The sequence below is a fragment of the Puma concolor genome, chromosome C2, assembly GCF_028749965.1.
Source record: "Puma concolor isolate L17-30 chromosome C2, mPumCon1.1.hap2, whole genome shotgun sequence".
Taxonomy (NCBI): Eukaryota; Metazoa; Chordata; class Mammalia; order Carnivora; family Felidae; genus Puma; species Puma concolor.
Window position 1 is genome coordinate 115,304,296 of NC_141675.1, and position 27,942 is coordinate 115,332,237.

A 27,942-nucleotide genomic window follows, 5' to 3' on the forward strand; every position below is an offset into this window, starting at 1 on the left:
GGCTCTGTGCTGACAGCTTGGAGCCTGGAGCCTGCTTTGGATTCTGTGTCTCCCTTTCTCTCTGCCCCTCCTCTGTTCACACTCTGTCTCTCTTTCTCAAAAATAAATAAGACATTAAAAAAAATTTTTTTTAACTTTTTATATTTGCTTACATTTCTTATTTTCAAAAGGCTTTCATGTATATTAAATCTTTGAATTTAAAATAACGTATGTTTGTCTAAAACATAAGGAGACTGGAGACTCAGAGATGTTGAGTAATTGCTAAAGCTCATCTGGTTAATAAATGGCAGATCCAAACTTGGATTCAGAACTTTTGACTTCTGTGCCTGTGATTTTTTTTTTTTTGTTGTTTTGTTTTAGCTTTCATCAGTTTCCCTGAGAAGTGGGTCAACAACACTTCTTCATTCTGTCATGTCATAAACTGGTCCACTGTACAATAATTTTGATGTTTATTATTATATTTGTAGATAGGACTAAACTGAAATGAGAATTACTAATTTTATTTATTTATTTATTTTTAAACATTTATTTTTGAGAGAGAGAAAGAGTGAGTCTGAGTGCGAGCAGGGAGGGGCAGAGAGAGAGGGAGGCACAGAATCCGAAGCAAGCTCCAGGCCCTGAGCTGTCAGCACAGAGCCCAATGCAGGGCTCAAACTCACAAATCTCGAGATCATGACCTGAGCCGAAGTCAGATGCTTAACCAACTAAGCCATGCAGATGCCCAGAGAAATTACTAATTTTTAACCTAAAAAAAAGCACTGTAAGAATCAGAGTCATATAGTTTTTTGTGTGAATGATGTAATTTGTTCACTTAGATATGTTTCTACACTTTCAGTGCAAGTGAAGTTATGTGAAATATAAATAGAGTTTTAATCTCTAATTATAAACATAAATATGCAAATTTCAAACTATTTGCAGGAATTTAATATCCTGTAATTTTTTTTTGGCAGAATGATAACTAAGGTAGAACAAATTGATTTAAATAAAGGAAATTATTCTAAATGACAATAGATATGAAAATCAAGTTTTTTTTTAATGTATAAATTTGGTATTTTTCTTTCTTTTTCCAAACTTCTGCCAGTTTTTTATCTTTAGCAATGATAATTACAGTACTGAAGTGCAATTACCAGAATACATTTTTTTTAGGGTGAGATTAAAATTTGGGAAATATAAACGTTTGTATAAATATTAAATCTATTCTGTTAAATACCCCAAAGAGACTTGTCTTTTGAATAAATAAAAACAACAAAACTCAGAGTAATTTCTTAAAAATTATTGCAGATAATAGGATCTAATTTACTTACAGTTTCTAGTTACCAATTTATTTTTATAAATCGGTGTCTCAGCCATATTTTAGACTGCTAACATAAACGTGTGCCAAGTGATTGCATGATAACAGTGAAGTGTAGACATAATATTTCTACCAGTTTTTCTTTTCTAGTTAACTTTTTATTTGAAAACCAACTGAAAATATTACATAAGAAATTAATTACAGAGTAAAAAATGAGTGATGCAAGTACCAAATAATCTTCTATCTAAGATTCTTCCTTCTAAAAGGTACCCAACATGGTGCTTTCCTGCTGAGAAAATGGGAAAAATGAATAACACCGTAGACAAAAGTACAAATACTCTCTTGTAAAAACATAGCACTTTGAAACTACATAGAATTTAAACAGATGTTTCCCCACTTGAGTTCTAAACATATTGTCATTGTCATTACAGAGCCAAAGCATCCAATAAAAGACTGTATTTCCAACTTCCCTAATATTAAAGTTCCACATAAAAAAAAATGTTTATTATTTTTGAGAGAGAGTGAGCCCAAGTGGGGGAAGAGCAGAAAGAGGAGATAGAGGATCCAAAGTGGCTTTGTGCTGACAGCAGTGAGCCTGATGCAGGGCTCAAACTTGCTAACCATGAGATCATGACCTGCACCCAAGTCAGAGGCTCAACCAACTAAGCCACCCATGTGGCCCGATTAAAGCTCTGCTTTTTAAAATCAGAATCAATAAACACATTAAAACATTATTCCACTTTAAATCCAGTACAAATACTTTATCAGTCGTGATGCAGAGAACAAAGGCAAAAGGAAATGTAGACAAAATTAAATTTTCTTATAACTTGCAGCCATTGACAAGTATTTGAGAGAGGCAGAATATGACATTCCTCCAGGAACTCCAGAATTAACATTCTGCCCTTGGGCCCTGTCCCTGTGCTTTAATAAGTCCATCTTTTTTGTACTGAAAATGTATCAAGAATTCTTTCTTGACCATTTGCTCCTGGACCCTATGTCAAATCACATCTTGTCACACTTTTTGAGACTATATTAAATTAGTAGCTTTTTTTATTTGATAGAATCAACTCCTGTAGTTGTAAATTTTAAGGGAAAAAAATTATGGTAGATAATTTATTTGAGAATATGAGAGCAGAATGTGTTTTTAATAATCAAATCAATGTCTAATGAAGGGATATATAAAGTAAAATTAATAAATTATAAAACATAATTCATTAAGCAAGTACTTATTGAGTGTTTACTCTGTGTAAGGTACTGGTCTACATGCCTTCCTTTATTAGTTTTTACTCTCATTTCCATACATTTTGGAAATTTTTATGCAACTCCATACTGTAGTTTGCTCCATTGAGATCTCTGAACTCAAGAAATAATTGACCTCTAATCCCAAATTCCTCCTTTGTCACATCAACCTATGCTTTAGGAATAGTGTTCTTTTGGGGTCTAATGTAAACAAGAAGAAAATTGTGAATTAAACAGTGAACTTTTTTCTTTAGTTTCAGGAAAAATACAATTCTAGCTGAGAGTTAAATGGCTGTTTCTATGTGCCAGATATTGTTCTAATGGTTTCACAATTAACTTGTTTAATAAGGACAACCAGCCTTGTGCTGTAGGTCACCATTACCCTCATTTAAAAGGAGATGCTATGTCACTTTCCCAAAGTCACACAGCAGAGAGTCATTAAACCCAGTCTGGCTCCAGAGTCCCTGCTTCTCCTTCTGCACTGTACAACCTGTGATCTGTGGCACAATCTCTGTAGTTCTGGATGCCTCCATTTCTTATTGCTCTGGAAGCCATCTTTTCATGACTCAGCTCTCCGTTTTGTATTTGGTAGTCTTTTTAAACAAAAAAGAGGGAAGAGTTTGTCTCATTTTATCAACCACAAAACCTAACTTTACCAACTGCCTATCCTAATTCCTCCTGTATAGTTTCTAAGGGAGGAGGTAGGCCGTTTTTACACCATTCTCATGGAAAACAACATAGGACTCATAATTATTTCTGTGAATTTTATCAGTATAGCTACTTAATTGGATTTTTTGACTTTGTTTATTATTCATGTTAGCTACTTACGATGATGAAAATACCCTTTTCTGCGCCCTTCTGGTGCTTTAACCTTGGTATAAGCCACCATCATCTTTTGCCTGTGGTCATATTGTAATTGTGTCCTACTTCTTCTTACTTCCACCCCAGTCCTTTTTAGTCTACATGCAACACTCTTTCTAGTGTAATCTTGTCAGGGCAGATGACATCATTTTAGCTCACAACTCCACAATGAGTTTGTGTATGTAGTAGATCCCTCATCCACAGGAATAGAGCCCAACACTCCTGTGCATGCCTGAAAACACGGATAGTGCCAAAACCCTATGTATGCTATGTTTTCTCCTATATATACATACCTATGATGAAATTTAATTTTCAAATTAGGCACAGTAGAAGATTAACAATAATAACTATAATGATATAGAGAAATTATAACAACGTGGTGTAATAAAAGTTGCGTGAATGTGGTCTCTCTCTCTCAACATATCATATTGTACTGTAGTCACCTTCTTGTGATGATAAAATGTTCACATGGTGAGATGAAGTGAGGTGAATATCATAGACATTGTGACCTAGCATTAGGTCGCTCTTGATCTTCTGCTACCAAGTCTGCGGGAGGATCATCCGCTTCTGGACCACGGTTTTCTGTGGGTAACTGACAATGTAGAAAGTGAAATTGAAACCGCAGATAAGGGAGGACTAGTGTAAATTAGAGGAAAATCTGCCCCTTCTCTTCCACCCTGTTCCTCTCCTGCTGTCCTCATTACTATTGCTTTGTGCTTGCCAGGCCAGCTCAGGAGTCAGGGCATTCGCTCCTGGCTCTTTCATCTGCCTGGAGTGCATTTCTCTCCAATATCCACATATTTCACTCCCTCTTTGCCTTCAGGTTTTAAAGTTATTGCCTCAGCAACGCCTTCCTTCTCCATCTCTGTCTAAAATATTATACTCCCATCACTGCAATTTCTCTCCCTTCCTGATTTATTTATTTATTTATTTATTTATTTATTTATTTATATATTTAGAAAACATCAGTATCTGATACACAATATATTTTGTTTATTTATCTTACTTCCTTATGTATGATGTCTGTTTTAGCCATAGCTGGAGCTTTAGTATGAAAAAACAAACACCGTCATATAGTAAGGACTTCAAACATGTTTGCTGAGTGAATCAAGAAGGAACTTTAGATGCAATACTGAATGAGCTGACTCACTCTGAGGCAAGCAGGGGAGGGTTAGAGAGAGGGAGAGAGAGAATCCCAAGCAGGCTCCACAATGTCAGGGTGGAGCCCTATGTCGGGCTTGACCCCATGAACCATGAGATCATGACATCAGCCAAAATCAAGAGTGGGATGCTTAACTGACTGAGCCACCTAGGTGCCCATAAGGCAATATATTTAGAATCAATTTGAAACAAGTCAATGTTACCCATTCAGGTTAAAACAAAAACAAAAACAAAAACAAAAAAAAACAAAAAACTCAGACTAATTGCTAAATTGTTATTTAACTTTTTTTTTCTTTCTTTTTTTTTTTTTTTTTTGTAGTTGTTTGGCTATTGTATTGTTGCTGAAGTCTATCAGTCCAGGGGAGCGCTTAGGAACTGTGAGATATATGCCTATAACTCCTGAACTGTACCATCCTGGACTATCACTGTCCCATTTGTGATCTCCTCTCTCTTTAACTCTGCTTATCGAATTTGCACAAGTAGTCCAAATCACTGGCTGCGTATCAGAAAAAACAAACAAACAAAACAAAACAAACTCTATTTCCTTCACCCTATAGAAACACACTTAAAGAACAGTCTACTGAATAATTCTCCAGTTTTTTACCTTTGCATTATACTCCAAGTTCCCCACCACCCTAAAGAAAAAAGCAAAGACAAAACAGACAGAAACAAAACAGATTTTTCTGTTTTCTGTATATTCTATACTTGGTCATGACTTCACAACTCTGAATTTGTCCTCCCCTACGCCTTCATTTTCTTCTTTTTTTTATCTCCCATCTCTCCAGGTAAATATTCCCTCTCAGCCTGTAGAAAATGTTTTGGTCTTGTTCAACATTGGTTTTGTTTTGGTCTTATTCAACATGTTTACCAATTAGCCTGGGGTTTGAAAGGTGCTGGGTGATTCATATTTGCTGACAACCTTCAATACATCCTTCAGGCCTCAGGAGGATTTGGAGGCCAAGGTCCTTTTTTTGAATTGTACGGGTCATGGTGTAGCAAATATTCACTACATATATTTTCACTTCCTGAACTTGAAACTTTTGAGAACAGCAATTTTTTTAAAACAACATTCCTGGCTTTACACTTTGTGACCAGTAAATATTAGCTAAGTGAAATAACAAATGTTAGAATCATATACAAAAACCAGAAATGGCAAATGTGAAAGAGAATATATTTTCCTACATGATAGAGCTTTAAAACTATTTCAGATTGTGACAGGATATTTATTATCAGGCTATCTTAAAAAAGCCATTTTAATAACATAAGCTTTTACATAAAAATATCACCTTATATAAGCATGTGTGATTTTCCAAAAAGTAACTGATTATCTACATACTGAGCATGAAAGAGGAAAGGAAAAGTGGAATAGATAGAGCCAAATAGAGTGCAGAGGAGAGAAAACACTCCAGATATTAGAATATACCAAAATTTTAAAGTGAGACAAAAAAATTACGAGGTTTGAGAATAAGAATCAAATGCATAGGGTTTGACGTAAGAGAAGGGTGACAATGGTTCATCTGTCAGAAATTAAAAAAAAATCCCTGTCCACGTTTTTTAAAGTTAAAAACAGGGAGTAAAGTAGAGGTGATTACATTTTATTTTAGTGTAAGTCTTGGCTTTACGTAACACCAAAAGTTTGTCAAAACTACTTTATATTGTTGAGACTAAAAGTTACAATATTAATTATTTTACCTACAAAATAAGAAAAGCACTATTTTTTTAAAAAACAAAGACTAAGCTTTATGAATATCATGTTTTATTTCAGCAATATTCATAGCATGAATGTTTAGAACTCAGCCCTCAGCTCATTTTCCACTGAGTATTACCTGCATTATAGAAATTCTTCAGAGTACAGAGGAAAGATTTTTCACTGTGTATATTTTCAATTATATCAACTCATAGAAATGTCAGAACTATAATTTTATGTAACAAAATTTGAGCAAGACTAGGTTTAAATTTGCATATGCTTTGTGCAAATGTTTTAAATAATGAAAAACAAGTGTTTATCCTTATTCCAATCATCTTTGTGTACAACACACTACTAAACACAACTTTTATTTCTGTTTTTCATATTTTTTTTATTTCAGAAAGAGAGAGTGTGCAAATGGGGGAGAGAGGCAGAGGGAGAGAGAGAAAGAATTTTAAGCAGGTTCCCCGATCAGCATGGAACCCAACGCGGGGCTCAATCCCACAACGCTGGGATCATGACCTGAGCTGAAATCAAGAGTTGGATGCTCAACCGACTGAGCTATCCAGGCGCCCCACTAAATACAACTTTTAGTTCAGCTCTATGATGAAATCTAAGAATCTTCATTGGGGATTTATGGTTTTTAGTTAACACTTTTGATGTGCAAAACCCTGGATTAGGAACTAGGAATATAAACAAAAATGTGTTTTGACCCTTGACTGCCAAGAGCTCAATCATTATTAAAAGAAGAAATATGTAGACATATAAATTGCAGTATAACCTGGTATGTATAAACCTTTGGCAAAACTCTTGTAAGAGTGGCAGGGAGAAAGGGAGGGTTTCTGGCCAAGGAATTGTTCAAAACAACTGAGTAAGGAAGGATAAAAATGGAGACTGGTGCAATTACACTGTGGCTGAATCTCAAGAATGATGGAGTTGTAGACGGAAAAGGTGCCCTGAAGATACATTGGAGCAAACTTTAAAAGGATGAGTGCCATGTGTGTAATGCTCAAATGTACTGAAAGCAAGAAAGTTGAGCTGTCAGATATCTAAGTAGCTGGTTAAAGGATTAAAGCTACAAGCCCAAAATTAAAGAGTTAAGCTTTTAATCACTTCCTGTGATGATATAAGCAAGAAGCTAAAACTAGAGAAAGTGTATACTCCCTCTGTTCCATTTTTCCCCATGGAATGGTATACAGGTCAAGGGTCAGGTGGATCAGTGCAGATGTAGGTGGGAGTCATCTCACTATCAAGGGAGTCCAAACAAAAGATTCCTAAAGTCAAGGGAAGGGTGGGAGGAAAGGGTTTGGATTGTAAAAATACTGGGAATAGGGTTAGAATAGAGGAAAGTGTCTTCAAGTTTTCCCCCTACTCTTCCCCATAAGGAGGCTTCTGCAGAGGTGCCTGAAAAGGATGTTTGTCCAAGGCCTTACAAAAAGAGATCTAGGATGAAAACACTTGGACTAGGAATGCAGCACTACAAAGAATGTGAACAGCCCTGGGAAGGTGGGGTGGAGGTTGACTCTTTGACTAACACTCTCTTCAACAACCGCAATGCTTTGGCTGTGCGCTGTTTGGCTGTGGTTGAGGTAGGTGAAAGCAGTTTTGTCCTATGAGGCCTGCCAAGTAAAGTCTTTGTAACTGCCCATATCTGGGTCTGAAAAATAATGCAGAGGTTGGGCTCCTCATTATGGTAAGACAGTGTATACATAATGATACAGACAGTGGGGAAGTAGGAACAATTTTGAAGCCTGGGATTTGCCTGATATGATAAAAATTTCTGGAAAACAACCTTGATGAGAATTTGAAGAATGCACTAGTTGGGGGTGCTGTGGACAAGAAGAATGGTTAGGAGACCATCTCGATAGTTTAAGTATATCTTTCATTTGTTTGTTTGTGTGTTTTTTAAAATTTTATATATTTTGATAGAGACAGAGACAGTGTAAGTGGGGGAGGGTCAGAGAGAGGGAGAGAGAGAGAATTTCAAAGAGACTCTGCACTGTCAGTGCAGAGCCCGATGTGGGGCTTGAGCTCACAAACTGTGAGACCATGAGCCAAAACCAAGAGTTGGGCGCTTAACCACCTGAACCACCCAGGCACCCCAGGTACATCTTTTAAACCTTAGGAAAATCCTTTCTCCAACCAAGAAGAGCCCCCTAGAACAGTTTGGAAGGTACTTTTCAGTCAATAAGTCCAGACCTGAGGTTTCTAAGGCACCATGCTTTCAATTCCCTTGTATTAAATAATAGGAAACTTGGAATTACAGTACTGGTTTTCTTCTTTGCTCACATCTGTACATGTTGCTGGCACTTTTTCATTAATTAATGATTGAGAAGTAGGAATTGGGTTCTAGAGTTCTCACATAGTTATTAAGGATTCCTATTTGGTGTGTATATATATATATATATATATATATATATATTTTATATCTCTCAGAGCTTCTTTCCATACTTGATATAGAGATAGTAGAATCAGTGGAGTTTTTGTATAACATTGGGGTACTGAGATTAATTGTACTGAGATTAATTGGCTTTCTAGATACTTGTTTCTGCAGTTGAAATGATTAAAAGTATTTGGATCAGGATATTGTGTTTATTTTAAAAAGCAAGAAAGTCACAGATGTTCAAACATAAGTTGGATGAGTCAATGGGTTTAATCATGAACTGATATATTCATACATGTATTCATAGTTCAAGAAATATTAGTAACTAGTAATAGTCTAAAATATGTATTATTTTAGAGTTGCTATGGTAACTTGTTTTCTTGGAAAATCCAATAGATGTGTGGAAACCTACAGTGGTTGTTTATTAGCTATTGGAGAAATAGCACTGCATTTATTTTTTTTAAAGTTATGTTTATTAATTGACTTTATTGTAAATTGTCATACATTTTCTCAGTATGCAGCATTTTCAATTGGCATTAATTAAAAGGAAAATGTAAAGCATTAATAATTAGTGTCAGTAAAAGTAATTTTAGAAAATCGTATCTATATCTATAAAATATTTATTGTTAAAATATTTTTGCAGGAATAAGTCCAAAAAATAAAAATGCTATATACAAGTTTTGTTTTTCACAAAGGCAGAAAGCTATTCTCTAATTGCAGTTATTATCAGGGTGAAGTATAGAGTTTGGGTTACATCAATTAGCTTTTACTATGTAAGGAATTATCCCAAAATTTAATGGCTTCAAACAACCATCATTTACCAACTCATGACTCTTTGGTTTGGGAATTTGGTCTGAGTTTAGCTGGGTTATTCTGTTTTCTTTGCCTAGCTCACTCAAGCAACTGTAGTCAGTTTCTGGGTTAACAAGGGGCTTGTTTCATCTTGGATGACCTCACTTATATGTCTTATGGATGTCTTGTATTTCACATGGTGACTGCATTTCAAAGCTACAAGAGAAACAAGGCCAATGAGCAAACATTCTTTGTTTCTCCTTGTGACACATTTGATATAGTCCCATTGGCCAAAGTATGTCATGCGACCAATCTCAGCCTGTGGGAGGAAATGCCCAAGGACAAAGAGCAACAAGTGAAATTATGATGGCCATCTTATGAATGATGTGTCTCGTTCGCTCTCTGGATGCACTAATTTATATCTCTTTCATGTGGAAAATGTACTCACTCTCATTTAAAAGTTGAGTCTTATGAATTCGTCATCTAAATCAAGCTCAGATGCAGATGAAATTTCTTGGACAAGTCTCCTCAGTGATCTTTTCTGGTGTGACTACACTCTCTGCATGGTAGCTAGTTTCAAATTACTTCAAGACAGGGCAATCTCCAATGTACAAAAACTTTCATATTTCTGTTTATGCTACGTTTTCTAAAGTCCAGTACCCAAAGCAATCATATGACTAAAGTTGAATCACATAGATACTATTCAAAAATAAGGATGAAAGAGTAAGTTATGGTGGCAATTTTACAAACAGTTTGCTAAAGTGAAAAGTGAAGGCAGAGGAAATAGGGAAAGTCAACTGACTAAAACCATGAATTTAGGAGACTATATTACAAGGATCTTCTATGTATCATTTTAATACATTTAAGATATTTTTGTACACTTTAGATTTCTAGAAGTGGTTTAGTTAATTAATTTATTTTTTTACGAGAGAGAGAGAGAGAGCACAATCAGGGGGATAGAAGCAGAGGGAGAGACAGCAAGATTCTTAAACAGGCTCCAAACTCAGTTTGGGATTAAAATCCTAGGATCATGACTTGAGCCAAAATTAAGAGTCAGGCGCCCGATAAACTGAGCTACCTAGGTGCCCCTAGAAATGGTTTTAAAATAGAAAGAAGTAAATATATTCTAAGAGGAATTTGTAGATGGGAGAAGAACACCCCTTTTTGGGTATTATGTGATAAGAGAGATTTACCTTTTTTGAATATTTTCTTCTCTTGGTTGCTGACTCCGTCATTGCATAGCATTACTGATACTGTGTGTTCCACATTTTAGTACCCATGAATTTTTCTCCAGATAGCTTTATCTGGAGGGCACATCTAGTTATAGTCCCAATGCAGACTTTGAGTTTTCTTATTAACATTCCAGCACAAGCAGCAAAGTAAGTGCAGCATTTGCCTAAGTAAAGAAAAAAGACAACCTATGAAATGGAAGAAAATGTTTACAGACCATATACCAGATAAGGTGTTAACATCCAAATTATATAAGGAACTCATAACTCAGTTGTAAAAATACCAACAAAACAAAACAAAAAACAAAGAAACAAAAAACAAAACAAAACAAACAAACAAACAAAAAACCCACAAATAATCCAATTAAAAAGTAGGCACCTGGAGAGATTTTTCAAAGAAGGCAGACATCCAAATGTCCAGCAGGTACATGAAATGATGCTCAACATCTAATCATCAGAGAAATGCAAATTAGAGCCACAGTGAACTATCACTTCACACATGACAAGATGGCTACTATGAAAAAGAAAAGATAACAAATGTTGGTGACGATGTGGAGAAAAGGAAATCCTAGTGCACAACAGTGGGTATATAAATTAGCATATGGCTATGGTTTAGCCACACTGGAAAACAGTATGGACTTTATTCAAGAAATTAAAAGAAGAGGGGCGCCTGGGTGGCGCAGTCAGTTAAGCGTCTGACTTCAGCCAGGTCACGATCTCACGGTCCGTGAGTTCGAGCCCCGCGTCGGGCTCTGGGCTGATGGCTCAGAGCCTGGAGGCTGTTTCCGATTCTGTGTCTCCCTCTCTCTCTGCCCCTCCCCCGTTCATGCTCTGTCTCTCTCTGTCCCAAAAATAAATAAAAACGTTGAAAAAGAAAAAAAAAAAAATTAAAAAAAAAAAAAAAAGAAATTAAAAGAAGAGCTACCATATGATCCAGCAACTTTACTTCTGTGTATATATCTGAAGGTAATGAAATCACTATCTCAGAGATATCTCCACCCCCTTATTTATTGAGGAATTATTTATAATAGCTGAAACATGGAAACAACCTATGTGTCCATTGACAGAGGAATGGATAAAGAAGTGGTATGTGTGTGCCACCCAGGTACCCTGAGATTATTTTAAATTTATCAGAAGTTTTCCTATTGTTTGTATAAATTTTTGAACTAAGTTAAGCACTAGAAAAATGTATTTTTCATGAGAAAATATATAATCCAGATTTTTCAGAGAGAAAAATAGGGATAAAGTAATACATGAAAGAAATGAAAAATTTATAAAAAATATACTCTTTAAAAAAACATAAGGATTATAACAATTTACACATCCAGATTACTTTTAAGGAAAGAGAGTTCATAATGTAAAATTGTTTTATTTTTTTATTTTTTATTTTTTTTTTTAAATTTTTTTTCAACGTTTATTTATTTTTGGGACAGAGAGAGACAGAGCGTGAACGGGGGAGGGGCAGAGAGAGAGGGAGACACAGAATCGGAAACAGGCTCCAGGCTCTGAGCCATCAGCCCAGAGCCCGACGCGGGGCTCGAACTCCCAGACCACGAGATCGTGACCTGGCTGAAGTCGGACGCTTAACCGACTGCGCCACCCAGGCGCCCCTAAAATTGTTTTAAAGAATGGAAAAGTTGAAAAATTAATCGTTTATTTTTTAAGCTATGATAACTCTGAAATCAAAGTTCTACAAAGATAACAAAAGAAAATTAAAATATAGATCAAATTAATTTGTTTATATAGATTCACCATTCATAAATAAAATATCCACAAGTTCACATCAGGAATACTTAAAACTGTGTCCTGAAGAAGTAAACATTTATCTGAAATGCAAGATTGATCCACATTAGAAAGTGTTATCAGTGTAGTCCACTGCAGAAGAGATTAAAAGAATAAAACCTGCGATAAATTCCATGGATTTCTCAAGAAGTTAACAAAATTAAAGTCACATTGGTAGCGTTCTAAGGAACAAGGGTTCTTCAAAAACTTGAAAATAGATCTATCATATATGATCTAGCTACTCCACTTCTGGTATATATCAGAAGGCAACAAAAAACACTAATGTCAAAAGATATCTGCACCCACATGTTCACTGCAGCACCACATCTAAGACATGGAAACAATCTAAGTGTACCTTGATGAATGAATGGATAGAGAAGATGTGGTGTATACATACAATGAAATATTATTCAGCCATAAAAAAGAAGAAAATCCTGCGATACCATAACATGGATGGACCATGAGGGCATTTTGTTGAGTGAAATAAGTCAGAGAAAGACACGTGCCATATGATCTCAATTATATGTGTAATCTGAAAACAACAGGAACAACAAAAACTCATAGATACAGGGAACAGATTGGTGGTTATCACAGGCAGGGGGTGGGCAAATGAGTGAAAGTAGTCAAAAGTTACAAACTTCCAGTTAGAAAACAAGTACATTTTGGGAATGTAATATACATATAAAATGGTGACTATAGTTAATGATACTGCTTTGTACATTTGCAACTTGCTAAGAGAGTAGATTTTAAAGGTTCTCATCATAAAAAAAAATAATAACTCGGGGTGCCTGGGTGGCTCAGTCAGTTAAGCTTCTGACTTCCGCTCATGATCTCACAGTCTGTGAGCTTTGAGTGCTAAGTCGGCTCTGTGCTAACAGCTTGGGGCCTGCTTTGGATTCTGTGTCTCCCTCTCTCTCTTCCCCTCACCCACTCACACTCTGTCTCTCTCTATCTTTCAAAAATAAATAAATATTTAAAAAATCACTATGTTATGATGGATGTTAACTAGATTTTTTGTCTATATATTTTATAATATATACATATATTGAATCATGTACACCTGAAAATAGTATAATATTATATGTCAATTATCTTTCTTTTTTTCTCTTAAAGTTTATTTATTTATTTTAAGAGAGAGAGTGTGAGCAGGGAGGGGCAGAGAGGGAGAGAGAGAATCCCAAGCAGGCTCCACACTGTCAGCCTGAGCCTGATGCAGGGTTTGAACTCAAGAACTGAGAGATCATGACCTGAGCTGAAATCAAGAGTTGGATGACTGTGGCACTTGGGTGGCTCAAGTCAGTTAAGCATATGACTCTTGGTTTCAGCTCAGGTCATGATCTCATGGTTCGTGAGTTTGAGCCCTGCATTGGGCTCTTTGCTGACAGTGTGGAGCCTGCTTGAGATTCTCTCTCCCTCTCTCTGTCTCTCCCTGACTGGTACTGTCTCTGTCTCTCTCAAAATAAATAAATAAGCTTAAAAAAAAAAAAAAAAAAAAAAAACAGAGTTGGACGCTTAACCAACTGTCACCCAGGTGCCCTGTCAATTATATCTCAAAAAAGGGAAGCTATCAGAATGGCTAATAAGTACATGAAAAGGTGTTTATTAGTCATTAGGAAACATCATTAGTCATCATAAAAATGCAAATTAAAGCCATAATGACATATTTCATACCCACAGAATGTGAAAGAAAGGAAGGCAAGAAGGAGGGAAGGAAGGTAGGTTATAAATAAACTTGCACAGTTTTGAGAAAACATATATAGCAGAAGTTTACATCAAATGTATTTGTCAAATAGTAGAATAATTCTAATTAAAGTCAGGAATAAGAAAAATATGCTACTGTTTTTACCGACATTCAAGATGATAGCAGAGTTCCTCACAGACACATTAAGGAAAGGAAAAGACATGTGAAGTATAAATATTGGAAAGAGAGAGTTAAAATTATCATTATTTTCAGATAATGTGCTTATTTCCATAGAAAACTCAATGCTCTCTGCTAACGATGTGATTTAAGACAGTCTAGGAGGGTGGCCAAAAACAGATCAAAATAAGAAAATTGTTAGTGTTTCTATACAACAAGAGTAACCAACTAGAAAATGTAATTGAATGGACATCCCAAAACAATTGAGAAAAAATTCTGGAATGTGTAATAATATACCCAATAAGAAATGCATAAGGCTTTTATGAGGAAAATTAAAAGCCTTATTGAAAGGAATAAAAGTAGTTCTAAATGAATAGAAACTAAATCAATTTAATAGATACAAAACTTTTAGAGATATCATTTGTATTCCATGTTAGTCTATAAGGTTATTACTATCCCAGTCAAAATTGCAACAGTTTCTTTTTTGGAAATTGAAGGGAATCTTGAGTACTTCTTATATCTGTAGATAGAAGTGTGATTGTGCAAGTATAGGCCAGACAAATTTTAGAGAGAAGAAAATGCAAGGCTGGGAAGAGGGGGAAGTACTTGAACGTTTCCTTCCAGCTATCAAAAATTTTTTAAGTATTGTAATGTAAACAATATAATATCAGATCTGAAGGACAAATCAAGCAATGCAGCATTATGGAAAATCAAGAAATAAACACATGAGTAGATGAATATTTAGTATGTAGTGATAGTGGCTTTTAAACTGAGGATAATGATAGAATATTTAATTATTAAAATTGGAACAATTCTTAACTCATTTATAGAAACATTAAAATAAGTTCTTAAGTTCAACAAGTATTCAAACATACATTAAAGAAAAACCTGTAAAGTATTTAAGGAAAAAATTAGGATGTGTTTAGGATCCTTATATTTTTCTCTATAATTTCAAAGATGGAAGAATAAATTTTTACCTCTATTATAGGAGAGGCCTTCTGACATAGGACAAAAAACTCATAGTAAAAAATTGAAGAGTTGCAAAGGCAATACAACTTAGAGAACAGTTCATTTTGAGAATAGGATTTTTAGGACTTAAGACAAGAGGCAACATTTGAATTAAGCTTTAATTTAGATTTTGAACAGAAGACAACCTGAAACAATTTAAGCAAAAAAATGGAAGCATAAAATTATAGTCAGGTTTGAAAAATTGTTCAGAGTGGCTAGAGTTCAAAATGTCCATGGGGTGCCTGGGTGGCTCAGTTGGTTAAGCGACCGACTACAGTCCAGGTCAAGATCTCAAAGTTCGTGAGTTTGAGCCCAGCGTCAGGCTCTGTGCTGACAGCTTGGAGCCTGGAGCCTGTTTCAGATTCTGTGTTTCCCTCTCTTTCTGCCCCTCCCCAGCTCATGCTCGCACTCTGTCTCTGTCCAAAATAAGTAAACTTAAAAAAAAATTAAAAAAAAAAAAAACAAAATGTCCAGTGAGAGTCTGTATGTTAAGATTTTATGAGAGGAGGAAAGTTTTTCAATTTTGCATCTGATTTCTCTACTAAACAGTTCTAAAACTATATGTATTCAATTTAATTTTGTAGTACTACTTAGTAATACACTAAACTAGTCCAGTACTAGTGTTTAGTAATACACTAAACATTAAAATGGACCCTTTTATTTAGACTATAGGTTTAGTTGGATAGTTTGCTTGTGCATAAAAACAAAACCAAACAAAAGCGATCATATATGATTTTATATGGATTTGGTAATCAGCTTCAAAACAGTCCACTGATCAATTGGGTTAGTCTTTGATTATATCTCAAATTACTTACAAAAATAGCATAGTTAGGCAAACGTTTAGCAATAAGTCAAGATTGGATTGGCCTATATTTTGATATTATTATGTGCAACATGTGTCAGCCTTATGACTCATGGTTCAGCTACCTTTTCAATAGGCTTCGTTGGCATTCTGCTTCTTATATTACCTACCTATATTTATATTACCTACCTACCTATATTACCTTCTTTATATTACCTAATTGAGTTAAACTTGAATTTAATTTTTTGTGGTCTTGGAAATATTAAATTTACAGAATTCTACAGAATCATGAGTTTACAAATATAAAATCTTAACATCACCAGAAATAGTATTTGAATGCCATTGTCTTGTAGGCTTACCAGGTTTTGGAGTTATTTCTATTCACTTGTTTATGATATACTTAGGCATAAAAAAGTAGTATTAATATCATAAAGTAGAGGCTCCTGCGTGGCTCAGTCGGTTAAACATCAGACTTTGGTTCTGGTCATGATCTCGTGGTTTCCGAGTGTGAGCCCTGCATCAGGGTCTGTGTGGACAGCTCAGAGACTGTTTTGGATTCTGTGTCTCCCTCTCTGTATGCCCCTCCCCACTCTCTCTCTCTCTCAAAAATGAACATTAAAAAATTTTTTTTGAAAATATCATTAAGTCTATTAATCTTAAATTTTACATACCAAAACATATCTAGCAATTATTATATGCCTGTAATTATTCTAAGCACTTCACAAATACTAGCCCAGATAATTCTTGTAAGGTATGTATGAGATCAGTTCTAGTATCCTGTTTTCTGATGAGGAAGCTGAGGCACATAGAATTCAATAATTCACTTAATTCTTACTGCACTGTAAGTGGTGGAGCTTGGATTGTAGCCTAGTCAGCCTGGCTATCTATAATCTGTTCTTAAACCCTGCCATACTACTCTGTCTTTTATTCTGTGATAGAAAATTTGTCTGTTAAAATTATTGGCAAAAAAAAAAAATACATACATCCCAAGGAAACAACAATTACACTCTTTTATTTCATTCAAAAGAGATTTTATATATATGTATACCTATATACATAATTTTAAAATTTTAAACCATTATATACATTTATTTCAATGTCTCTTTAGGGTTAACTGCATTATCTACTGGATACTCTAGAGGTCACTCTGAAAATTTGATATAATTCAGAAATACACAAATTTCATGAGCAATTTTATTTTTTGGGTAATAAGCCAAAAAATGTTTTCTAATGTTTTCAGAAAATTTTATTTTCTATTTAATATTCTTTCTTTCTTTTTATGTATCCATAAGGTATGCTAAGCTAAGTTTTAAACAGTTTCAAATGCCATTCTAAAATAAATGCAGTAACAGATAACCTGCAGATACAGATAATGCATGTTTAAAAACCAATTAAAAGATCTAGCAACTATCATGTGAAATTCTGAAATTAAAATGGTGAATAGTGGGGAAAATTAATTTTATTTTAAAAGTCGTATGCTAAGATAAGTCTTATAGTGTGTGGATCTTCCCAAGATTAGGAAGGTAAAGTCAAGGCCACTAGATAAGTCCATTCTAGAACCTAATTTTTAGTCTAAACCTATAGGTATCTGTGAGATTATTTATGTAGCTAGAGGAAAAGATAGCAGTAAACACTTGGGAAGAAACAGCAGAGAAATATATATTAGGATATTTTTTACTTTATCCCACTGATTCTAGGAAGGGTACAGAGAGAGTCAGCATGTTGTATGTGTAACAACAGTCATACCACACCTGGATAAACAATATATTTATCCTCTTGTGCTCTCTAAGGATGAGATACTAAATGAAGAAAAATAGCAGAATGGAAGCATCAATGTGTTTAAGTCCCAGGGGGACAAAGCCTGCTATAGAAAATGTTGTTGGAAAAGGGAGACATCTCATTGATCAAGCAGAAACACTGCTAAGCTTTATACAGTACTCTACTTGGGGAGCAGGAAGGGGGATAAAAATAAAAAGAGGATAGAAACCAACAAGTATATTTTTGTCAACTGTGGACATCCCCAGAGAAGAAATAAAATAAACTTACTCTTGTAATCAATATATCGTGACCACTAAAAATGCAAGAAGATTAATCGGCAACAGACTGCGTAGCACATTCAAATACATTTTTTAAGGATCAGAGCTGATAGCATTATTTGAGAGATCCAGTGCAAAATGAAAACACAGGGCCATTTGTTAAAAAAAGGGAAAAAGTTCCATTAAAGGTACAATTTGAAACTTTATAATTCCTTCCATAGTCTTTCTCTCAACCTATCTTGGTACTTTTATTTAATTTCTAAATAAAAAAAAACCCTACATATATTTGTAATATAATATATATGATATATGTGATATATATTATGTATATATAATATATATAAAATGTTACATATATACATGAATTATTACCATGGATTTTACCATTGATCTTTATAGTGTGCAAGTTTAGTTTTAATTTTTTTTTGTTTATTTTTCAGAGAGAGAAAGAGAGAGAGAGAGAGAGAGAGAGAGAGAGAGAGAGAGAGAGAGGCAGAGCGCGAGTAGGGGAGGGGCAGAAAGAGAGGGAGATATAGAATCTGAAGCAGGCTCCAGGCTCTGAGCTGTCAGCACAGAGAGAGATGCGGGGCTCAAACTCATGAGCCATGAGATCATTACCTGAGCTGAAGTCAGATACTTAACTCACTGAGCCACCCAGTCACCCCTAGTGTGTACGTCTAGTTTTAAACGCAAATATTAGAACATTGAACTCATATGCAGAATTCCTAAAATTGCACAGTTTGTATAAGATACCTTGTACATGCCTATATATTTCATTTTACAAGAATAGTGAAAATGCTGCACAAAACTAACTGTTTTCATTTCACTTCCTGATATATGCAGATTTTACTTAAAATCTCTACCTTCAGCTTACTGGTAAGTAAGGAAGGACTGAAAAGAAAAGGAACTATGGGTTGCCCTATCTTTCTCTTCATTACCATGTGATTATTGTCAGCATAAGTGGCTGACTAATACAGAGAAATAACTAACACACATAAGAAAGGATTCTTTTATCATTAACATACAATTGCTTTCCTGTATTTGGAGCAAATTCTGGTTCTGATGGAAAGTGTGGCCTCTCTGGGTTACAGACAAAACAAGCTTATCTTTTAGTCACTCTGAGTCTCACTGAAGTCCCACATGTCATGTTTCCAGTGGAATTCTGTGCTCTGGGACCTCAAATATTATATGGAAATAGGGTGACAAGGAACAGTGGATGTGCATATTGCAGGTAACTTCTCTGCTGATGTGTATTGCCTATTCATCTATTGGAATTCACTCCAAAACCCAAGTTTAAAGATGAAATTATTAAGAATTTCAACATGGTGACAGCATAGCATTAAACCAAGCATGGAATCCTTCTCATCACGGGGCTCTGTGTTACTGCCTAGTTCCATATCCATGAACCTAGTTGTGTTAAAGGGAGTATTACCTTTACATAAGTGTATGAGATTGGATTACTTAATTTTTTAGAGTAGGTGTTTTATGCAAATACACCTTCTTCAGGGAAGAATTAAACTGTTAAGGAAAGACTCACTTGCAATACCTGCACAAATCAAAATAAATGCAGATATAAATTGTAAATCAGAATTTCTCTTAAAGCTAAAGCTAAAGAAGGTGGCACGGCTATGATGGGTCATCAGCAACACTAGATAATGAAGAGAAAAGCCAGCAGTGTTAGGGCAGAAGAGAGGAGATGGAGCAGGGAGTCTAAGGCACAGAGGGAAAGAGCCATCCCTGGAGTTGGGATGGGCAATCTGAAATAAGGCAGGACACAGCTGAGGCAAGGCTAGCTTATCATCCCTGGGAGCAAAATGTGGAGAGAAAGTAATTTCTGATGGATCCATTTGTTAAAAACAGATCCAGGGGCAAAAGTGAGGTTATAAAGACAAAACTGAGGCACTGAGGGAGAAAGCCTAGTGGGAAGTAATTGAGGTACATTAGCCTTATATCTGGAGAGTGATTGATCTACTGGGAAGAAATACCAGACTGTCAAAAGGGTGGGAAAGCAGTATAAAATTATAATTCACAGGAATGAGTGACGTGATAAAGGGAGCATGGAGTTCTGTAACTGGGAGCTAAACTAGGGCCTAGAGCTCGCTGAATGAGGCACAGACTGGGTATGCCTGGAGTCAGACCCACAGGGCAGTGTGAGGCTGATTGTGATAGCTGCTCATAAGCTTTGGAGTCAAAGCTAACCTACTAGCCTTTAGATTTAGGGAGTGAACTTAAAAAGCACAAGGTTGGTGTGTATGAGGCTCCTTTTTGCATTCTGCTTAAACAGAATTGTCTTGAGACTGGATATTGTTGTCTTCATAAGGGTGTGTTACATGTGGATATCGCTAAGAGAATGATGGAGGACAGAGATGATGGAAAAAAGATAGGTTATATTATCAAATATTGCAGTCAAATTTTTCTGGGACTAAATTATCCAACTAAATGCTTTATGTTTCTCTTCTCTTTTAAAAGTAGACCTTGATTTAAGTATACTAGATATTCAATTGAACAAATTAAAAAAAAACCATGTTTTAGAAAATGCATGAAATGTGTTAGAGGTGTTACGATGCATTTAAAAAATTTTGCCCGATAACCATGAAGTAAAAATAAGTAGGGGACTGTTGAAAAGGAAGATGTTTTCATATAAACAGACACATAACATTTTCTAGCCATCTGCTTAGCTCCTTTAAGACACCAAATTATAGTTAGAGCAAATTAAGTTACAGTACAGGAAGAAGTCCTTAACTTCTTAAAGGTTAGGTTATGCAATAAATACATTTGCATATTGTTATAAATATTTACTATTTAATTTTCATGAAATGAAGAAATTAGAATATAAACTGGCTAATATGTAAACACTGTTATAATATCTGCAACTACATATTATACAAGTTACTACAAGTTAAACGTTAATTTATATATTATTTTATATGAGTATTGCTACTTACTAGTAAGGAAACTAAAGATAAGTTACATAATTATCAAAAACCAGAAACAGGATTTATGTCTGCTGATTTTAGAACCTAATAACTGTTAATAATATTATACTTTATGTATTTATGATAATACATAGAGCTTTTCAGGTTAGATTTATATGATTTTTTAAATGGATATAAAATGTGCACACGGTGATATAAGATTCTGTAAGGAAGTGTTCCATCCGCCTGGTCTATGCCAGATAGGAGAATGTTGTAGCCATATTGAATCAGAGTTCTGTGTTTTACCATTAAAAATCCCTAGTGTCCTAATCTCTGCCATATTAGCTTAAAAGGTATTTCTGTTCGAATGTTTAGGCTATACCCAAGTAGACTCTTCATTGTTTAGTATAAAGAGAAGACAAATGTTTTTATGCAATTAATAGAGTGCTATGGGACTTTGGGAAGTTTGGGCAGGACAACTGCTGAGGCGTGTTCTTGAGTTACCTAATTCAAATTCACATATTTTTTTTCCCAATGTTTATTTATTTTGAGAGAGAGAGTGTGAGTGGGGAAAGGGCAGAGAGAGAGGGAGAGAGAGAATCCCAAGCAAGCTTTGTGCTGTCTGCGCAGAGCTGGACGTAAGGCTCAATCTCATGAACCGTGAGATAATGACCTGAGCTGAAATCAAGATTCGAACACTTAACCAACTGAGCCAACCAGGTGCCCCCACACTTGTTCTTTTCAAGCATTTGTACTATTCTTTTGAGGAGAAAGGTAGACCTTTCTAATTGTTTAGATTATAGAAAGCCAATATTTTGGTGGGGAAAACTCTCTTCCATATAATCAAAGAGAACAGTTTGGAAGAAGCATGTTCCTGACATATTTCTCTAGGGGAACACATTCCATTGCTGAAATACTGTTGCTCAAATGTTCCCTTTCAAAACATTCTTCAATATGTACTCACAACCAGAGGAATATCCCAATACCCAAAAACGTTACCCATATTAAAAGAATTGGCATTTAAATTCAATATCTTTTCAACTTCATTTTTAGAGTAATAGGTCTTATGGCTCAGAGATAACCAAGGGAAAATTTGCAATTTTCCTGGAAGTTAGACTAAACTAACTGGAAAGGAATCACAATTTCATAGTTCTAAAATAAGAATATATGTGATAAAAAGTAATCTGTTTGACAAATTCTATATGCTATTCTATATATGTATTTTAAATTATGAAGTAATTGATTTTCTAGATTATTTTGAGAGATTTAGAAAGTCAGTAACACATTTGAGAAAAGATTTATTGGATAATTTTAAAATATTTGACTAAGGGCATATACAATGACTAATGCCATGACTACAGAGGTTATGTATAAGAAAAATTCTATTTCCAAAATAATTCTATAGGAAAGGAAATTATAGGAAATAAAAAAATATGTTGTGAGTTTATGAGCATTATGATGATAATATTTGCCTTTAGGGTATATTACAAGTATTAAAGTATTTGATATGAGGGGCGCCTGGGTGGCGCAGTCGGTTAAGCGTCCGACTTCAGCCAGGTCACGATCTCGCGGTCCGTGAGTTCGAGCCCCGCATCAGGCTCTGGGCTGATGGCTCAGAGCCTGGAGCCTGTTTCCGATTCTGTGTCTCCCTCTCTCTCTGCTCCTCCCCCGTTCATGCTCTGTCTCTCTCTGTCCCAAAAATAAATAAACGTTGAAAAAAAAAATTAAAAAAAAAAAAAAAGTATTTGATATGATTCTTAAAAACTACTCATTCTTACTCTCTAGGTGAATCAGTCTGAATCTTAAAACATGAGAAATTTTAAACTAGGAATTTACAAGTACATTTTCCAGAATATGTCTACAATTATAAAGCCCTTGAGGCAATTTTACATTCCTCAAGCTTGTTCTGAAAATAATTGACATTTTCATAGGCCATTGAATCAGATTAGTTATGCATTTTAATGCATAGTAAACTCTTGTTCACACAGAATAGTAAATTGGAATTATTTTGGTTAACTGAGAGCTATAGTGTAATCCATATATACATTATGAATTTTCAAAGAATTAGAATACATTGAAGTACACTTGACATAAAATCTAGGCTAATATAATCTGCCTTTTTTGACTGCTATTTTGCTTGTCTGATGATACAATGCATGTTGTATTTGGCAGAAGACTAATAATATACACTAGAGTATAAATTTATTTTAAAAACAAAACCATGATAGCTTATTAGTTACATTTTTTTACTCAAAAATGTCCATTGCAAAGTTGTTTTGCAGTTTTGTGTAGCCCATTGTATATGTTGAGCTTTTCCTATTCTGCTCTTTTTTAGCTCTTTAGTGTATTTTCCTCAGGCATCATATATCTACAAGAATCTAACTCTCAGCCTTCATTGTAGCTTTCATCCTACACTGTATGTGTATATATGCATATATATTTGTATGTCTATATGTGTGTGCATGTCTGCTCTTCTTTATTTCCTTTCATCTTTTACACATCTAACATTTCTCCCACCGTGTCAAATTTACCAGTTTTGCATTATACTACTCATTGTTTCATTAATTCTATCCTTCCTTCCCATATAACATAACTTTTTTCCTCTGTGTTTTTTTATTTCAATGGTTTATAAATGCTTTCAAGCCATCCTTATTCTAAAAACAAAGACGAAACAAGGTTTTCCATCATCCTTGCCTTCCTGTGTGGTTAAATTCTTAGTTATATTTCCAGACTACAGAACTTTTTGGGAAAAAAAATCCTCCCTGCACCCAATACCGATACTCAGTTCTTGAACTCTTTTTTATGACTGCATAATGGTCAAATCCAATAACCTATTTTCAAAGATGAAGGGGAGTAAGTAAAATCAATTGAAGCGCTCCACTTTCACAAACAAGTTTTATATTAGGCAGGTGGCCACTGTTGTAGTAGTAAATAAACCTGAGCAAAAATAATGTGTTCAACATCATAAATATTAATTTGTCATTCTTGTAAAGCCCCTAATGAGAGTTCTTGTTTGGCATGTGGCTTTCCTCGTCCAAGTCATGAGACAGGGACTCAAGTCAATTCCATCTTATAGTTCTACCATTTTTAGCATATGGACTCAATGTCACTCTGTTCATCTGTATAAAGATGCTGGAAATGTAGAGGATGCGGTATTGTATATCTAAGTTTTTTATGGTCTGACCCCAAAGTGATTTCCCACTTCCACTCATACTCTATTGGCTCAAACTTAGCTTTGGACACATTTAGTTGCAAAAGAAGGTGAGAAATACAAATCTACCTGTGTCCAGAAAGACGAGAATGAATTTTATGAGCATGTGCCAGGTCTCTGCCATACCACATCAAGATTTTCCCTCAGAGATTTTTGTTTCTTCCATCCACCTCCTTAGTTTTAAAATTCTCTTTATTTCAAATGGAACCCTATCTATGGTTGACCCACCCATCTCTAACTCTTGACTCTAATACTGATGACAAGAAAGAGCTATCTATTACAAAGTGCAACCCAAACCATTAACTTCTGCTGATCATCACAAAGGGCATAATATAAGTTTTGCAAAATAGAGGTTAATTTTCAACTCAAGTTATCATATGCAGCCCAACATTGTTTGAGGAATCCACTGGGGGCTCCTTTTACGTTTTACTCCTTAGTCACTAACTGGGCATAAAGACTTTATTCTCAAAACCAGGGACTTTCAGAATGATAGCCTTTGCTCTAAAGAAACCCATTTTACCTACTCCTCTTCTTTCACACCTCTTATTCTCAGTTCACATATATAAATTTTTATGGTTGACATGCTTAGAGATTAATAACCATTTACTATATTTTAGTATTACTATTTTCCAACAGCCAGAGAGAGCAGAGTTGTCTTTTCAATACACATATTTAAAAATTTTTACTGTGGTATGAGTTCATTCTGAGACACTCCTCCATGGACAGATGATTCTGTTTATCATGTTTCTTATAGTCTTGTTTGCTTCCCTGTAGAACAGAGGCATGAATCATATTGTAGCTCCTTTTAGTGTTAGAATCTTATAAATATATATTTATTGAATAAATTTCCTGTTTCAATTTTTTAAAATTATTATATATATGTGTGTGTGTGTGTGTATATATATATATATATATATATATATATATTTTTTTTTTTTTTTTTTTTTTTGAGAGAGAGGGAGAGAGCCAGCAAGCCAGGGAGGGGCAGAGAGAGAGGGAGATAGAAATCCCAAGCAGGCTCCATGTTGTCAGCACAGAGCCTGATGCAGGTCTCAAACTCATGAACTGTGAGATTATGAACAGAGCTGAAACCAAGAGTCAGATGCTTAACAACTGAGCCTCCCAGGCGCCCCTCAATTTTTTTGATTATTTAAACACTCATGAATTATTTAAGCACAGATAATTTTTATAAAATGCATTCACTATGACTGTACTTTGTTAATTACAAAGAAAAGAAAAAGCAATCTAATTAACTTGATCATTGTAAAAGTCAAAAATTACCTAGGACCAAAGTTATATTTTTGCATAGGTAATTAAAGTTTCTCATTGATTTTTTCCTGTCAAAATTTACAAACCTTTATTTCATTGTTTAATGAACAAAATACATTGTTCGATTTTATTTCATTGAGTTTTTTTTTTTTTTTTTAAATAAATGATGTATCTCTATTCTAGGGAAGTGGAATTCATACAAAAGTTAATTTACTGTCCAAAATTACTTTAAAAATATATCAGCTTGAAATACCAATTTTATTTAGCATTTCAAATTTGAAGAGTTAGAGTAAAAAAAGCACATTCTCAGTGATTAGTGAAAAATATTTTGTGTTGTTTCATTCCAATTGTATGGTAACTTTTTTTTCAAGAAATTGTTCAATTCACTCTCCGTTGCATCTGATATTGCTTGTAGATTAGCACTAAACAAGGAATGAGTCTAAGATAATAGAATGGTTCTTTTTTTTTCAATATATGAAGTTTATTGTCAGATTGGTTCCCATACAACACCCAGTGCTCATCCCAAAAGGTGCCCTCCTCAATACCCATCCCCCACCCTCCCCTCCCTCCCACCCCCCATCAACCCTCAGTTTGTTCTCAGTTTTTAAGAGTCTCTTATGCTTTGGCTGTCTTCCACTCTAACCTCTTTTTTTTTTTCCTTCCCCTCCCCCATGGGTTTCTGTTAAGTTTCTCAGGATCCACATAAGAGTGAAACCATATGGTATCTGTCTTTCTCTGTATGGCTTATTTCACTTAGCATCACACTCTCCAGTTCCATCCATGTTGCTACAAAGGGCCATATTTCATTCTTTCTCATTGCCACGTAGTACTCCATTGTGTATATAAACCACACTATGGTTCTTAAAGTATTAAGAATACAATGTGAATTTGTTAAAAGTGTCTTTTTTGAGTTAAATAATTCTATAATTTTAGCAGGACTGGAATTAGGCAGACATAGCATTGTAATTTTAGAATGTGAACAGAATTTAAATTGTTATCTCTTCAATGAATTCAATTTAGTGGCAGATTTAGATAAGGCATAAATGGGGTATGCTCATCTATGAGAGGTACCAATTTCCATGTGATTACAAGATTCAGTTTAGCTATGTAAAATTTATGACTGAAAACCAATTTAATTGTGGATAAAGTGATCATACAAGTTCTTTTCTTTGGAAAGTATAGAATTATACCGTGGTAATTCTGGTATAATCATTTATAACCTCCCCCTTTAGTCTCAGAATGTCCTGATCTGAATAAGTGATATTATTGGATGACACATCATATAGTTATTCTAATTATAATTTTTTAAAGTTATAAATATTCTACTTCACATATGATTCGTGAGTTACTAAAAGTTAATGAAAGATGTACTTTATTTTTCATAGATAAAATTGAAAATAATTTTAAAATAAGAGTTGTTAATACTTTTTATGGATCTTTTTTTCTCATGACATTGTGCCACATATATAATTTTATCTGCCTAATAACTCTATTAATGCAGATATTATGAATAACCCCATTTCATAATTGATAACAGCTGAAGCTGTGAGAGTTTAAATTATATTCTCATGCTTACCCAGTTGGCAAATGGTGAAGCAGGGATGTGAATCTCTTCTGTTGGCACTAGAAGTAGACAGCTTAACCATGTATATATTTGCTTCTCTGAGAGACTAACTGAATCTAATTGTTAATTAGATACAATACTTCATAATACTATGAAGAATTTGGCCACTAGTGGCATTGAATTTGAAATGTTCTTTTATTTTTCTTATTAAAGAAGAAGTCTATTGTTATAAATATATCCAACTTTCAGGCTAAAGTGGATTTTTAAAATCCTAATTTGAACATCAATGCTTTTTTTTTTTTAATCTGGTATTATGCATCAATCCAATAATATAAATCAATTTAAGTCCAGAATTTTCAATTCTGGAAAATTCGGTTTTTGTTTCTTCAACATTTGCTTTCCTTTATTTACTCGTTTTTCTTTCCTTCTGAAAATTCTGTTAGTCATATGCCTATTTTCTACAGTTTCTTCTCATCTATTTTTTCATCTCTTTTATGTCACTGCATTTCTTAATTCATTGTTAGTTACTATTTTATAATTCTCTTTTAAATCATGTATTTTTTAGTGTGTAGCCTATATATTTTATTTTATATATTTTGTTTTCTATAATAACGTTCATTTATGTATTCTTTTTTTTTGATCTCTTTGAAATTGACATTGGCTCAGATTTCTGAAGTTGCATTTTGCCTTGTATTTCTCAATAACAATAAATTAAATGCAGTGTGTTTGGGTTGATAAGTCTAGTAAGTCATTGAAATGATCATCAATCAGTTCAAGACATAGTTCAATCTGGGAGCTTAGAGTAATGACCATAATAGTCAAGGCAAGTAAATGAAGCACAATGATAGAGTTTA